The sequence below is a fragment of the Mesoplodon mirus genome (genome assembly GCF_964341445.2).
Source record: "Mesoplodon mirus genome assembly, chromosome: 3".
Lineage (NCBI taxonomy): Eukaryota > Metazoa > Chordata > Mammalia > Artiodactyla > Ziphiidae > Mesoplodon > Mesoplodon mirus.
In genome coordinates this window covers 88,071,352-88,088,984 of record NC_138978.1, presented here as the reverse complement: position 1 = coordinate 88,088,984, position 17,633 = coordinate 88,071,352, and the positions used below count along the sequence as shown (strand labels likewise).

Sequence of the window (17,633 nt, the reverse complement as noted above, 5' to 3'; positions counted from 1 at the left end):
TCAATCTAAGTAAAATCTGAATGAAAAAACAAAACATTAACAAAAATGATAAATCTTAGATGTGGTTTAATTTAATTTGTCCTGAAATTTGGGAGGTCATGCCTATAAATATTGATTTTCAGCTCTGATAACATTTGAGGGATTCAGGATCATGTATAATCTTTACCTATTCGTGTGCATTTTTTATAATCTGTTCCGATCTGATAGCCATGAATGAAAGAACAAGTTACAAATAAGCATGTTCTAGAAACGCTTATTCTTTTGAGAACCCTAAGAATTATTCCTTATGTTCAAAGATTTTCTCAAAGGAAATTATGACTAAAATAAAGCAATCTCCCATTTATAATTTTGACATCTAGTGATAAGGAATGTACCTTAACTAAAAATAATGATATTCTCGGGCTTCCCTGGTGGCACAGTGGTTGAGAGTCCGCCTGCCGATGCAGGGGACACGGGTTTGTGCCCCAGTCCAGGAGGATCCCACATGCCGCAGAGCGGCTAGGCCCGTGAGTCATGGCTGCTGAGCCTGCGCGTCCGGAGCCTGTGCTCCGCAACGGGAGAGGCAACAACAGTGAGAGGCCCATGTACCGCAAAAGAAAAAAATAATAATAATAATGATATTCTCCTCATCAGGAATGGCAGGAAATATAATAGTTCATGAGGTTTAACTTTAATGTAGGGTTTTTTCTGTGGCTTGTTAAAGCAATCTTTTATCTTATGCAAACATGAAAAGAAAATTACTTAACAGGTAGAAGTTTCTTCTGTTAAAATAAAGAGCTAAATTGTGCAAACTAAAAACTAGAACAGTTTGCGATAAGATGCTAATTAGGTGATTCAGAATAGGCCAGAGTCCTGGGCTTAACCAAGTCCCAATTAGAAAGCATAGTAGAGAGGAGAATGAGTACAGCTGGGGACCACACAAGCACACAGAGGTGAGAGTGGGTATGGGGTTGGGAGTTTAGAGGAGGGAGGCCAGATTCGATTAAGAATTAATGCAACTGGGCTTCCCTGGTGGCTCAGTGGTTAAGAATCCGCCTGCCAACGCAGGGGACACGGGTTTGAGCCCTGGTCCGGGAAAAGCCCGCATGCCACGGAGCAGCTAAGCCCGTGCACCACAACTGCTGAGCCTGCACTCTAGAGCCCGTGAGCCAAAACTACTGAGCCCGTGAGCCAAAACTACTGAGCCCACAACTACTGAAGCCCACGCTCCTAGAGCCCATGCTCCGCAACAAGAGAAGCCACCGCAGTGAGAAGCCTGCGCACCGCAGTGAGAAGCCTGCGCGCTGCAACAAAGAGTAGCCCCCACTCACATGCCACAACTAGAGAAAGTCCGCATGCTGCAACGAAGACCCAACACAGCCAAAAATAAATAAACAAAATAAATAAATTTATTTTTTAAAAAAAGAATTAATGCGACTGAGTTGTGGAAATAAGGTTAGACTGAATAGAGCCAGCTTATGGTGAATCTTCAAAGCTAGAAGAGATTAAGTTTACTATTATAGATAATGTGAAACCACTATAGGTCTCCAGTTGGAGACTTCTTTTCATTATGTTTTCTGAGCAGATTTTAATATATGCACCTGTTCAAAGTTTTATAACTAAAGAAAGGATAAGTGAAAACAAGTGAACGTTTAAACTGAGATAAATGGTTGTAGTCAACTTACTATAAAAATTACTCTTCGTTGGACCAGGTTCTTGAGAAGTTTAAACAAGTTGTCACTTCTTTAGTGTTTTTTTCATTCTTGTGTATAGCACTTCACAGTGGGAAAAAAAAAAGATAACTGAAGTCAATCTAATTGCTCCAACTTAACTTTTGTCTGTATGCTAGAATTTGCCAGAATCTTTGGCTTTCAACATAAGAATTGACTTTTAAGTATTAATGTTGTATTTGGGCATGTGACTGTTAATAGTCACTTTGTTAGCTGATCTTTGTACTTCTCTAAATGTTGAAGGAAATAGTGAGACAAACTTTGTAGATTCATCTTCCTGAACATACAGCAATGTTGTACATGTTATAACAGCTATGACCACTTAGCATAGTTAGCTGTATGAAATAGTAAAGAGGATTAAGCGGGTTATTTTTTATGAATGGCTGAATATATTGTTAATCTATAAAATAACAATAATAGATACTATTCATTGGTCTGTTGGCCAAGCATTGTGTCAGATACTTCACATTTATTACTACTAATCTTCATAATAATCCCATGTGATGGTGGTATCCTCAGTTGAATGGATGTGGAAACAGACTCACAATGATTAAGTAACTTTTCCCAAGATGATGCAAATAGTAAATGGTTGAGCTAGGATCTAATCCAGTTTGGCCTGTTCTTTTCTGTGCTGCTTACAGAGACGTTAGATTAGAAAACATGTCATCAATGTTTAAAATCTTAAGAATGTCAATTAATGGCAATATTTTAACTGTGTTGTCCTCCTTGACACATGAATCTGCATATATCCAGTAAGTAAATTCTGCAGTTGACCTAGCCACAAGGACTCTCTCTGTTAACATTGCAAATAGAGATTTATCTTCACTTTCTGCACCTTACTGTCATCCATCCATGTGATTTCTATGACTCCCAACTCCTGCGATTCCTACCCTCACCACCTAATTTTGCTCCTAATATTACCTACCTACCATAGCAATCTTTTAATTTGAAGCCTTTTACCCTGCCAAGAGCTTCACAGAAGCCACTGTGGAAACTCTTGCTGCCCCAGACCTGGCAGGAGCTGTGGTTAAATCCTCCCCTTAACCCTACATTCTGTCCTCATGGGAGACATAGAAAAGACCCAAGGTCCCAATTTAAGTGCTTTCGTTATCCCATCTTCCCACCTCCTGCCCTTTCACCCATCTATCATCACAGCACCTACTCTATACTAGGCACTGGGTTTAGAACTGAAGATAAAGAAGATTGAAACACAACCCATAGCCTTAAGGGGCTCACAGTCTAACAAAGGAGATAGGCGTACAAATAAACAAATTGTAATACATAATGAAAAGTTTAGCATTATAGTAGCTACCATTCATTCAACAGCTGCTCTGTGTCCGACACTGTACTAAGTATTATACTTCCTTTATTTCTTTTAATCTTCACAACAGTCCTCTGAAATAGGTAGCATCATTATTATTCATGCTTTACTTGTCATAAAACTGAGGTTCTGGGGTATTAAATAACTCCCCATGGTCATAAACTAGTCAGTGATAGAGGTAGAATGTTAGACTATATAACTTTAAGCCCATCCATGCACTTAACTACCGTATGCTATATAGCCTCCTTTGAAACATACAGGGATAAGATGGCAACAGCATCTGGGCTGGGTTTTGAAAAATGAAATTTTTTCAAGCAGATTGGTCATCAGGAACATTTCAGTCAGAGCCATAAAACAAAAATGTAGATTCCAGAAATGAATAAGCCATCTACTTTTTCAATGCTGATCTGTCTTCTTGCAGCTGCTGACCACTAAAGACAAAGAATATTTTCTAAATGCCAGGAAAGGGAGACAGAAGGAGGTAGAAAGTTAATCTCATTTAGAAGCCAAAGGAAATGTACTCAGAACTCATTTATGTATTGACATATTGAGAAGTATAATCGTATGGTTCACCCAAATTATCAGTTGACTAAGCTTCTCTGGGTTCCTTGAAGCCTTGCTACCATTTACAGTATTGTTTCACGTGAAAATGCACGCTAAACAACTGATTTGAAAATGTTTTTGGAATACAAATTTTATGTTTTCACTTGTTCTTGATGGTGATGTGTTCCAGTGGATGTTCTAGGAATAGGTAAATTTATTCCATACTGAAGATAGTTCACTTATACTAAAAAATATTTCCCCATTATACAGCTTTGCTCAATTTTTATGTCTTAATAAAATCGTTTTAAAGTGCTTTATATCCATAAAGTCTCACAAAAGTAATTCTAGTTCTATTCACTTAGTAGCTTTTCTATATAAAGCAAATTTTCCCCATTTTTATTAACCTTTCTATGTGGTTGTTGCTAAACCAGGTATAGATCTTTTGGATAATTATTTTAATCTTCACAGTTATTCTGTGAAAATTATTATTCCTGTATTATAGGCTCACCAAGGCTAAATAACTTGTCCAAAGTCACACCTATTCCTGATACGAAGACCAAACAACAGTTTCTTCATGGCTCTTTTCATAAAGAAAACCTTCTAGTATGAGTCCATCAGCTATTATCCTTAATGTTCTATAATAGTATGGGTTCATAATCATAAAAACTGAACAATCGAAAGAACACAAACTTTTAAAACTTTTCTATAGAAGTAAAACTTACAGAAAAGTGCCCAGGTGACAAGTTTGTTGCTCAGTAAGTTATCACAGTAATCACACCCATGTAACCACCATCCAGGTCCAAGAAGTAGACCCCAGAGCTCCATTCATATTCTGTCACAACCTCTCCTCACCCCCTCCTCCTCAAAAATAACCACAATATCAGCTTCTAATACAGTAGTTTTAAGTTTTTGAATTTTACATAAATGGCTCCTTAGGGTATATATTCTTTTTTTTTATTCTGCTTTGAATTTTAATATTGTTAATTTGAAAGAATTATTAAATATCAAGAAAAGTTATTTTTCAAGCATGTATAATATTTACTGTGACAGTTATACTGTTTTGACTATTTTGTTAAAATGTATTTGTATTTTTTATTTTTTTACATCTTTATTGGAGTATAATTGCTTTACAATGGTGTGTTAGTTTCTGCTTTATAACAAAGTGAATCAGTTATACATATACATATGTTCCCATCTCTCTTCCCTCTTGCGTCTCCCTCCCTCCCACCCTCCCTATCCCACCCCTCTAGGTGGTCACAAAGCACCAAGCTGATCTCCCTGTGCTATGCGGCTGCTTCCCACTAGCTATCTGTTTTACATGTGGTAGTGTATATATGTCCATGCCACTCTCTCACTGTGTCACAGCTTACCCTTCCCCCTCCCCATATCCTCAAGTCCATTCTCTAGTAGGTCTGTGTCTTTATTCCTGTCTTACCCCTAGGTTCTTCATGACATTTTTTTTCGTAAATTCCATATATATGTGTTAGCATGCGGTATTTGTCTTTCTCTTTCTGACTTACTTCACTCTGTATGACAGACTCTAGGTCCATCCACCTCATTACAAATAACTCAATTTTGTTTCTTTTTATGGCTGAGTAATATTCCATTGTATATATGTGCCACATCTTCTTTATCCATTCGTCCGATGATGGACACTTAGGTTGCTTCCATCTCCTGGCTATTGTAAATAGAGCTGCAATGAACATTTTGGTACATGACTGTTTTTGAATGATGGTTTTCTCAGGGTATATGCCCAGTAGTGGGATTGCTGGGTCATATGGTAGTTCTGTTTGTAGTTTTTTAAGGAACCTCCATACTGTTCTCCATAGTGGCTGTACCAATTCACATTCCCATCAGCAGTGCAAGAGTGTTCCCTTTTCTCCACACCCTCTTCAGCACTTATTGTGTCTAGATTTTTTGATGATGGCCATTCTGACTGGTGTGAGATGATATCTCATTGTAGTTTTGATTTGCATTTCTCTAATGATTAATGATGTTGAGCATTCTTTCATGTGTTTCTTGGCAGTCTGTATATCTTCTTTGGAGAAATGTCTATTTAGGTCTTCTGCCCATTTTTCGATTGGGTTCTTTGTTTTTTTGTTATTGAGCTGGATGAGCTGCTTGTAAATTTTGGAGATTAATCCTTTGTCAGTTGCTTCATTTGCAAATATTTTCTCCCATTCTGAGGGTTGTCTTTTGGTCTTGTTTATGGTTTCCTTTGCTGTGCAAAAGCTTTGAAGTTTCACTGGGTCCCATTTGTTTATTTTTGTTTTTATTTCCATTTCTCTAGGAGGTGGGTCAAAAAGGATCTTGCCGTGATTTATGTCAGAGAATATTCTGCCTATGTTTTCCTCTAAGAGTTTGATAGTTTCTGGCCTTACATTTAGGTCTTTAATCCATTTTGAGCTTATTTTTGTGTATGGTGTTAGGGAGTGATCTAATCTCATACTTTTACATGTACCTGTCCAGTTTTCCCAACACCACTTATTGAAGAGGCTGTCCTTTCTCCACTGTACATTCCTGCCTCCTTTATCAAAGATAAGTTGGCCATATGTGCGTGGGTTTATCTCTGGGCTTTCTATCCTGTTCCATTGATCTATATTTTTGTTTTTGTGCCAGTACCATACTGTCTTGATTACTGTAGCTTTGTAGTATAGTCTGAAGTCAGGGAGCCTGATTCCTCCAGCTCCGTTTTTCATTCTCAAGATTGCTTTGGCTATTCGGGGTCTTTTGTGTTTCCATACAAATTGTGAAATTTTTTGTTCTAGTTCTGTGAAAAATGCCAGTGGTAGTTTGATAGGGATTGCATTGAATCTGTAGATTGCTTTGGGTAGTAGAGTCATTTTCACAATGTTGATTTTTCCAGTCCAAGAACATGGTATATCTCTCCATCTATTTGTATCATCTTTAATTTCTTTCATCAGTGTCTTATAATTTTCTGCATACAGGTCTTTTGTCTCCTTAGGTAGGTTTATTCCTAGATATTTTATTCTTTCTGTTGCAGTGGTAAATGGGAGTGTTTTCTTGATTTCACTTTCAGATTTTTCATCATTAGTGTATAGGAATGCCAGAGATTTCTGTGCATTAATTTTGTATCCTGCTACTTTACCAAATTCATTGACTAGCTCTAGTAGTTTTCTGGTAGCATCTTTAGGATTCTCTATGTATAGTATCATGTCATCTGCAAACAGTGACAGCTTTACTTCTTCTTTTCCGAGTTAGATTCCTTTTATTTCCTTTTCTTCTCTGATTGCTGTGGCTAAAACTTCCAAAACTATGTTGAATAAGAGTGGTGAGAGTGGGCATCCTTCTCTTGTTACTGATCTTCGTGGAAATGGTTTCAGTTTTTCACCACTGAGGACGATGTTGGCTGTGGGTTTGTCATATATGGCCTTCATTATATTGAGGAAAGTTCCCTCTATGCCTACTTTCTGGAGGGTTTTTATCATAAATCAGTGTTGAATTTTGTCGAAAGCTTTCTCTGCATCTATTGAGATGACCATATGGTTTTTCTCCTTCAGTTTGTTAATATGGTGTATCACATTGATTGATTTGCGTATATTGAAGAATCCTTGCATTCCTGGAATAAACCCTACTTGATCATGGTGTATGATCCTTTTAACATGCTGTTGGATTCTGTTTGCTAGTATTTTGTTGAGGATTTTTTCATCTATGTTCATCAGTGATATTGGCCTGTAGTTTTTGTTATTTGTGACATCCTTCTCTGGTTTTGGTATCAAGGTGATGGTGGCCTCGTAGAATGAGTTTGGGAGTGTTCCTCTCTCTGCTATATTTTGGAAGAGTTTGAGAAGGATAGGTGTTAGCTCTTCTCTAAATGTTTGAAAGAATTTGGCTGTGCAGCCATGTGGTCCTGGGCTTTTGTTTGTTGGAAGATTTTTAATCACAGTTTCAATTTCAGTGTTTGTGATTGGTCTGTTCATATTTTCTATTTCTTCCTGATTCAGTCTTGGCAGGTTGTGCATTTCTAAGAATTTGTCCATATCTTCCAGGTTGTCCATTTTATTGGCATAGAGTTGCTTGTAGTAACCTCTCATGATCTTATGTATTTCTGCAGTGTCAGTTGTTACTTCTCCTTTTTCATGTCTAATTCTATTGATTTGAGTCTTCTCCCTTTTTTTCTTGATGAGTCTGGCTAATGGTCTATCAATTTTGTTTATCTTCTCAAAGAACCAGCTTTTAGTTTTATTGATCTTTGCTATCGTTTCCTTCATTTCTTTTTCATTTATTTCTGATCTGGTCTTTATGTTTCTTTCCTTCTGCTAACTTTGGGGGTTTTTTGTTCTTCTTTCTCTAATTGCTTTATGTGCAAGGTTAGGTTGTTTATTCAAGATGTTTCCTGTTTCTTAAGGTTGGATTGTATTGCTATAAACTTCCCTCTTAGAACTGCTTTTGCTGCATCCCATAGGTTTTGGGTCGTCGTGTCTCCATTGTCATTTGTTTCTAGGTATTTTTTGATTACCTCTTTGATTTCTTCAGTGATCACTTCGTTATTAAGTAGTGTATGTTTAGCTTCCATGTTTTTGTATTTTTTACAGATCTTTTCCTGTAATAGATATCTAGTCTCATAGCGTTGTGTTCGGAAAAGATACTTGATACAATTTCAGTTTTCTTAAATTTACCAAGGCTTGATTTGTGACCCAAGATATGATCTATCCTGGAGAATGTTCCATGAGCACTTGAGAAAAATGTGTATTCTATTGTTTTTGGATGGAATGTCCTATAAATATCAATTAAGTCCATCTTGTTTAATGTATCATTTAAAGCTTGTGTTTCCTTATTTATTTTCATTTTGGATGAGCTGTCCATTGGTGAAAGTGGGGTGTTAAAGTCCCATACTATGAATATGTTACTGTCGATTTCTCCTTTTATGGCTGTTAGTATTTGCCTTATGTATTGAGGTGCTCCTATGTTGGGTGCATAAGTATTTACAATTGTTATATCTTCTTCTTGGATCGATCCCTGATCATTATGTAGTGTCCTTCTTTGTCTCTTCTAGTAGTCTTTATTTTAAAGTCTATTTTGTCTGATATGAGAATTGCTACTCCAGCTTTCTTTTGATTTCCATTCGCATGGAATATCTTTTTCCATCCCCTCACTTTCAGTCTGTATGTGTCTCTAGGTCTGAAGTGGGTCTCTTGTAGACAGCATATATATGGGTCTTGTTTTTGTATCCATTCAGCCAGTCTGTGTCTTTTGGTGGGAGCATTTAATCCATTTACATTCAAGGTAATTATCGAAATGTATGTTCCTATTCCCATTTTCTTAATTGTTTTGGGTTTGTTAATTTCTCCATCAAATCTGAATGAGATCCTTGCTGGGTAGAGTAATCTTGGTTGTAGATTTTTCTCCTTTATCACTTTAAATATGTCCTGCCAGTCCCCTCTGGCTTGCAGAGTTTCTGCTGAAAGATCAGTTGTTAACCTTATGGTGATTCCCTTGTGTGTTATTTGTTGTTTTCCCCTTGCTGCTTTTAATATGTTTTCTTTGTATTTAATTTTTGACAGTTTGATTAATATGTGTCTTGGCGTGTTTCTCCTTGGATTTATCCTGTATGGGACTCTCTGTGCTTCCTGGACTTGATTAACTCTTTCCTTTCCCTTATTAGGGAAGTTTTCAACTATAATCTCTTCAAATATTTTCTCAGTCCCTTTCTTTTTCTCTTCTTCTGGAACCCCTATAATTCGAATGTTGGTCTGTTTAATGTTGTCCCAGAGGTCTCTGAGACTGTCCTCGGTTCTTTTCATTCTTTTTTCTTTATTCTGCTCTGCAGTAGTTATTTCCACTACTTTATCTTCCAGGTCACTTATCTGTTCTTCTACCTCAGTTATTCTGCTACTGATCCCTTCTAGAGTATTTTTAATTTCATTTATTGTGTTGTTCATCATTGCTTGTTTCATCTTTAGTTCTTCTTGGTCCTTGTTAAATGTTTCTTGCATTTTCTCTATTCTATTTCCAAGATTTTGGATCATCTTTACTATCATTATTCTGAATTCTTTTTCAGGTAGACTGCCTATTTCCTCTTCATTTGTTAGGTCTGGTGGGTTTTTATCTTGCTCCTTCATCTGCTGTGTGTTTTTCTGTCTTCTCATTTTGCTTATGTTACTGTGTTTGGGGTCTCCTTTTTGCAGGCTGCAGGTTCGTAGTTCCTGTTGTTTTTGGTGTCTGTCCCCAGTGGCTAAAGTTGGTTCAGTGGGTTGTGTGGGCTTCCTGGTAGAGGGGACTAGTGTCTGTGTTCTGGTGGATGAGGCTGGATCTCGTCTTTCCGGTGGGCAGGTCCACGTCTGGTGGTGTGTTTGGGGGTGTCTGCGGACTTTTTATGATTTTAGGCAGCCTCTCTGCTACCGGGTGGGGTTGTGTTCCTGTCTTGCTAGTTGTTTGGCATAGGGTGTCCAGCACTGTAGCTTGCTGGTCGTTGAGTGAAGCTGGGTGTTGGTGTTGAGATGGAGATCTCTGGGAGATTTTCGCCATTTGATATTACATGGAGCTGGGAGGTCTCTTGTGGACCAGTGTCCTGAAGTTGGCTCTCCCACCTCAGAGGCACAGCACTGACTCCTGGCTGCAGCACCAAGAGCCTTTCATCCACACAGCTCAGAATAAAAGGGAGAAAAAGTAGAAAGAAAGAGGATAAAAGAAAATAAAGTAAGGTAAAATAAAATAAAGTTATTAAAATAAAAAATAATTATTAAGAAAAAAATTTTTTAAGGTAAAAAATAACAACAACAACAAAAAAACAGACGGATGGAACCCTAGGACAAATGGTGAAAGCAAAGCTATACAGACAAAATCTCACACAGAAGCATATACATACACACAAAAAGAGGAAAAGGGGAAAAAATAATAAATCTTGCTCTCAAAGTCCACCTCCTCAATTTGGGATGATTCGTTATCTGTTCAGGTATTCCGCAGATGCAGGGTACATCAAGTTGATTGTGGAGATTTAATCCGCTCCTCCTGAGGCTGCTGGGAGAGATTTCCCTTTCTCTTTGTTCACACAGCTCCCGGGGTTCAGCTTGGATTTGGCCCCGCCTCTGCGTGTAGGTCACCTGAGGGCGTCTGTTCTTCTCTGAGACAGGACCCGGTTAAAGGAGCCGCTGATTCGGGGGCTGTGGCTCACTCAGGCCCTGGGGAGGGAGGGGTATGGAGAGCGGGGCGAGCCTGCGGCGGCAGAGGCCGGCATGACGTTGCAGCAGCCTGAGGCGCTCCGTGCGTTCTCCCGGGGAAGTTGTCCCTGGACCCCGGGACCCTGGCAGTGGCGGGCTGCACAGGCTCCCCGAAGGGAGGTGTGGAGAGTGACCTGTGCTCACACACAGGCTTCTTGGTGGTGGCAGCAGCAGCCTTAGCGTCTCATGCCCGTCTCTGGGGTCCGCGCTGTTAGCCACGGTTCGCACCCGTCTCTGGAGCTCCTTTAAGTAGTGCTCTTAATCCCCTCTCCTCTCGCACCAGGAGACAAAGAGGGAAGAAAAAGTCTCTTTTCTCTTCGGCAGGTCCAGACTTTTCCCCGGACTCCCTTCCTGGCTAGCCGTGGTGCACTAACCCCTCTTCAGGCTGTGTTCTCGCTGCCAGTCCTCTCCCTGCGCTCCGACCAAAGCCCGAGACTCAGCTCCCAGCCCCGCCTGCCGCGGCGGGTGAGCAGACAAGGCTCTCGGGCTGGTGAGTGCTGGTCGGCACCGATCCTCTGTGCGGGAATCTCTGCGCTTTGCCCTCCGCACCCCGTTGCTGCACTCTCTTTCGTGGCTCTGAAGCTTCCCTCCTCCGCCACCCGCAGTCTCCGCCCGCGAAGGGGCTTCTAGTGTGTGGAAACCTTTCCTCCTTCACGGCTCCCTCCCACTGGTGCAGGTCCCGTCCCTATTCTTTTGTCTCTGTTTGTTCTTTTTTCTTTTGCCCTACCCAGGTACGTGGGGAGTTTCTTGCCTTTTGAGAGGTCTGAGGTCTTCTGCCAGCGTTCAGTAGGTGTTCTGTAGGAGTTGTTCCACGTGTATATGTATTTCTGATGTATCTGTGGGGAGGAAGGTGATCTCCGCGTCTTACTCTTCCGCCATCTTCCCCCATTCCCTTATGATATATGTTCTTGTGTGTCTTGTTTTGCTCAAAGTTGTTTGTTCAGTTTAACCATGTTATTTTTAAATGTAGCTATAGGTTATTCATTCACATTGCTGTGTAACTTTTCTTTGTATAAATATACAACAGTTTATCTATTCTGTTCGTGAATATTTGAATTACTTCCATTTTGGCCTTTTAAGAACATTGCTGTTATTTATACTCCCATGAGCAGTAAAGATAGATTCTGTTCTACATCCTCATCAGCATGTAGGATTGTCAATCTTTATCTAATTTTAGTCACTGTTTGTGAATAGGATTCTCATTATGGTTTTAATGTGTATTTCCCTAATTACTAATAAGATTGGGTCCCTTCCCCCCAGCATCCAGAACAATATTGGCATGTGGTAGGTACTCCATGAAAACGTTTTTAATGAAGAAATGATTGTGAAAGGCTTTGCTGATAACATAACATATAAGTTGTGATAGGAATGCTAAAAAGCTTCCTGATGTGCGAAAAACAGTGGAAAGATCATGCCTGGCAAAAGAAACAACTAACACAAAGACCCTAGACAAAAATGAAGTGGACTTTTTGAGAAACCATACTAATGTGGCTGGAGTGTAGCACAGGGCGGGAAAAAATGGTATGAGGTAAGATTAGAGAGGAAGACAGAGTCGAATCATATACAATGTTTTGTAAGCCAGGATAAATCATTTGAATTTTATTCTTGGTTGAGTGGGATGGTTTTAAGCAAAGAGTGATGTGATTTGATTTGCCCTGCCTGCTGTATGGTGAATTGATTGTAGGAAAGTAAGAATGGAAATAGGGAAGCTCATTAGGAGGCTGTTAAAATAAAATAGTCCAGGTAAGAGCAAAGGTGACTTAGAAGGATGGCAGACGTGGAAATCTTAGCAATGTGGATGTATTAGAGATATGTTTTAGAGGCAGAGAATTTGCAGATGGATTGTATGAGGGACATGAGAGTGCAGTCAGTGACTCCAGAGATTTTTGGCTTCATAGTTGAGTGAATGGTTGGTACCACTTACTGAGGTTAGGGAAGGGTAGAAGATCCAAAGCTTTGTTTTATGTTAAGATTGAGATTCCTGTTAAACATTTAAATGAAAATAGCAGGTAGACAATGGATATGTGAGTATGAGGTTCTAAAAAAGAGCTCAGGGCTAAAAATAGGTTTACTAGTCATTGGCATATAAATGGCATTCATAGATAAAGAGAAGGAGGTCCAGGAGCAAGTTTGTGGGCTCCTGACCTTTAAGGTCAAGAGAGCCAGCAAAGGAGACTAAAACCACCAGTAGGATAGGAGGGGAACTAGGAAGTGTGAAGATATAGGAACCCCCCAAAAGGAGACTTTCAAGAAAGAAGCATTTCAGCATAGTTGTTTTAGTTAGATTTTTAAACTTCCCTGATCCATCTGAAGAATGAATTTATTTAAAGAGGTTTCGTCATCATTTTTCACCATTTATCAGAAAACGGTGGATGATTTATGAAAGAACTTGAGAATGATCGATCTATGGTCTGTCACTGAACGATTACTAACACCTCCTTCTTGAAGAAATTAGAGAACTGTTAGCTATTTCAGGACAAAAAAAAAAAAGAAAGAACTATTACAGGATGCTCTAAACAAAGTACAATTCAGGTAAGTGGAACCAACTTTCTCTCTAAGGATAGATAGACATTGTGCTGGTTTCCAAAAGGTCTTCTGTCTTCCTGTCTCCTTTGTTGTGGAGGCAGGTTTTTTAAGTTAAGTCATCGTATGTCACTAGAATCTTCGTTTTTTTTTCTTCTAGCCAAGTATGAAATTAGGAGTTTGAGTAAATAAAAAGAAATCTAAACAAAGCCCTTACTGCAGTTTGGCTTAGAAAGTATTTATACATGTAATCTTTAAGTTTTTAAATTCTCATAACTCTGTTTATGTATACCTGAGCTATGGATTTAATTAAATATCTACCAAAATGTATTTTTAATGTCCTGAACATTCTTAATACATTTAATATGTATACTCATTTTGTTATCAAACTAGAATTTTTGAAATAAGGATCTTTAAGAGTCAAATGACAGATGACCCTTTGGTACTGTTTGAGTCTTTTTTTCTTCCCTGTGTTTTTCAGTTTAAAAATAGTTAATAGGGCTTGCCTGGTGGCTCAGTGGTTGAGAGTCCGCCTGCCGATGCAGGGGACACGGGTTTGTGCCCCGGTCTGGGAAGATCCCACATGCCGCGGAGCGGCTGGGCCCGTGAGCCATGGCCGTTGAGCCTGCGCGTCCGGAGCCTGTGCTCCTCAGCGGGAGAGGCCACAACAGTATGAGGAGAGGCCCGCGTACAGCAAAAAAAAAAAAAAAAAAAAAAAAAGTTAATAAAACCACTTGAACTTGAATTGAAAAATAAAAAAAGAAGAAGAAGAAGCTTTTTAAAGACTCAGTAAACATTGATTTTCATCTAGGCATTAAAACCAGAATAAAGGTAGAAAAGAACTAGTCTTTTGGCTCTGTGGGTACTGGCAGCTATTTTTTCCTCTTTTTGTTCCAACTGAATGATTTCATTTTTGTTTTCTTAACTGGATGCTTATTCTATGCTACTGTTTCTGCCAGTGTTTGTTTCCTTTTAAATCTTGCAAAGCTCTGAGTATATTACCTAGTTTACAGAGTGGTAACCTAGAATAGAATTTACATTCTTACAAACAGCTTTGATAAAAACAATCTGTATCTGGAGGCAGAAATAATCAAAAATAGTGTTTTCTGTTTGTACTGATGGCTGTTGATAATTGAATTATCTTTTTTAGAAATACAACTTACTTTTTAGTTTATTTATTTTTGGCTGCACTGGGTCTTTGTTGCTGCATGTGTGCTTTCTCTAGTTGCGGCGAGCATGGGCTACTCTTCATTGTGGTGTGCGGGCTTCTCATTGTGGTGGCTTCTCTTGTTAAGGAGCATGGGCTCTAGGCACATGGGCTTCAGTAGTTGTGGCTCGTGGGCTCTAGAACACAAACTCAGTACTTGTGGCGCACAGGCTTAGTTGCTCCGCGGCATGTGGGATCTTCCCGGACCAGGGCTTGAGCCTGTGTCCCCTGCATTGGCAGGCGGATTCTTAACCACTGTGCCACCAGGGAAGCCCTGATAATTGAATTTTAATTTTAAGGTTATTGTTTAAGAAATTTTTCAAAATGTGGAATTTTAAGCCTTCACCTATGTTTTTACAGTGAAAAGTGTTAGGTTTCTCAGTGTAGAAGCTTCTTTTTTTTTTTTTTTTTTTTTGTAGAAGCTTCTTAATAAAAGAAATTATTTCCTTCAACTTGTTCTTTCTCTAGTTAGAGCAATGTGAAGTACCATGCAGGAGCTCACACAAGCCTCAGTGCAAGTAAATTCTTTTTCTCTGTTGCCCCAAAAAAAGGTCCTATGTAGATAATGAGAGATTATAATTGTACTCCTATGAAAATTGGTTTAAGGCCCTTGAATGAAACGTTTAGCACTGGTTTTTAATCTTACAACTTCCATTTACTGATAAAAAAATTGATTCTTAATGACTTCTTTAAATGAGTGTTATTACTCCTGTTTCTCTTATATGTTCCATTTTATCTTTGGTAAGCAGCTTATCTTATTTGAAGTCATAAGATTAAAAAATTATTGTACAATGTACAATATTTTATGTCTGGAATAATATCACTATGTAAAACAGACTTAAAGCTGAGATTTCAGATTTATGTTTTTTTTTTAAACCAGGCATGTTCTTAAAGTTTATCTAGTTTTTCACTTGGTAAATGAGGAAGCTGAGGGCCCAAGACTTAAAGGGACTTACCCAAAGTTGCACAGCTATTTTGTGGCAGAGATGGAACTACTGCCCAGGAGCTCTGGCCTCTGATTTACTACATCCCACTGCCCTACCAGTCCTGCCGACCATTTAGCTGTCTCATGGTAGATAGTGTAGGAGTTTCATAGATGTTTAATTGAATTAAAATTAACTACCTCTCTCAGATGAGAACCCAGTGTCTAGATAGTAGAAATCTACTCTCACTTAGTATTCTTTACTTTTCCTTCAGCTTCAGGTTCTGAACTTTTATTTGATCTGAAACTGGGGACTTGACCCTTTAGATTCTGCTTCAGTTTCCAGTGGTTGCCACTAAAATCTTAGCTTTTAAATATTAGATGATTTTTTTTTTTTTTTTGCATTACGCGGGCCTCTCACTCTTGCGGCCTCTCCTGCTGCAGAGCACAGGCTCTGGACGTGCAGGCTCAGTGGCCATGGCTCACGGGCCCAGCCGCTCCGCGGCACGTGGGATCCTCCCGGACCGGGGCACCCCTGCATCGGCAGGCAGACTCCCAACCACTGCACCACCAGGGAAGCCCTAAATATTAGGTGATTTTCTGAAAACAGAGGCAACTGAGATTTTTTAGCCAAATCTGACATTTCTAGAAACCTAGAATTAGGTAAAAGTAGTCAACCCAATTTTATATATACATATTATTTAAGAAATACAAGCTTACTCAAGGACATAAATTAGCTCAGCTATTCAATACATTCTGTTTCAAGAGTCTGTTATTTAGAGGAAGACAAATATATGATATCACTTATATGTGAAATCTTAAAAAATGATACAAATGAACTTACTTACAAAACAGAAATAGACTCACGGAGTTAGAAAACAAACTTACGGTTACCAGAGGGGAAAGGGGGAGAGAAATTAGGAGTTTGGAATTAACATATACACATTACTATATATACAATAGGTAACAACTGGGATCTACTGTATAGCACAGGGAACTATACTCAATATCTTGTAATAACCTATAATGGAAAAGAATCAGAAAGTCATATATATATGATTTTCAGAGATGCATATATAGGAATATATATATATATATGAGTTTGATGTTTAACTGGCGACCAAACTTCCAGCAATTGTTTCTAGATTAATATTTTTTTTAATCTCCAGGGATATATGTCTTTCCATTCATTCGTTGCCTCCAAAAAGAAATACCACATTCATATAAAGAAAAGCTATAATAATCCCACACAAGATACCTTACTTTTATTCAAGACTTTTAGACCATTTTCTAGTTTTATGTTATTACATTCATAAAAAGAGTGTTTTCTACCTAATTACATGCATCTATGTATCCTGTTCCTACTGTAGGTAAAAAGAGATTTTTTAATTTGTTAATGAAAAATGTGTTTCTAATGATGGTAATTTCATTAAGGAATTGGAGTTGAATCATGAGAATATGAAAAAAAAAGATCTGGTAGGAGAGGGTGAGATAATGAAATCACTTAGGAAAGAAAAATTGAAAATATAAAACAATTTGCTGTACACCTGAAACTAACACAACATTGTAAATCAACTATACTCCAATATAAATGTTAAAAAAAAAGAAAACAAGGCAGGGAGAGAAATTAGAACGTAGAAAAGATGAGATACCAAGGAAAGAAGCCCCTTAGGAATATTGACTGAAGTAGGACATGCCTCTAGAAGGATTTGTAATGAGATTTCTAGGATAAACTCTGGGTGAGCAGCCAATTTAGAGAATACAGAAGCAATCTAGAACTAGGGTTTTAGATCTGGTACTCAGAATTAAGGACCAAGTAAATATCCTCAAGAGATAATATCACACTGGCCAAGGAACAGAACCCCTTAGAAGTGTAAAGTCAGACTTGGATATTAAGCTGTGTCAGGTGGAATTTTTTCTGATATTGTGCCAGACACTATAGGAAGTACAGTGTAGTCTTACTCTCAAGGAATTTACAGTCTGATGGGAAGAAGCAGAACAGTTAATTTGATAAAGGCTATGTGGTTGGTACTGATAATACTTGATAGTTCAGAAATGGGGGCAAACACAGCACTTAATTTCATTTATTTTAATTAGTGGCTGTTATACTGTCCTTGATGCTCCAGGGCAAGCTAAGCTGTGCATTCCTTGATGGCAAAAGTTGTGTCTTATTCAGCCTTATATTTCTTAGAGTCTTTCAAAAGTCCTGACGCAGTACCATAAACTG

The 17,633-nt window shown here is 38.6% G+C and overlaps 1 protein-coding gene across 8 annotated transcripts in view; it reads left to right on the top strand.

Annotated features, from left to right (window-relative positions):
• EVI5 (ecotropic viral integration site 5) overlaps positions 1-17,633 on the top strand; it is a 236,174-nt gene that overhangs the window by 198,065 nt on the left and 20,476 nt on the right. The gene's annotated exons all lie outside the window — the stretch shown is intronic.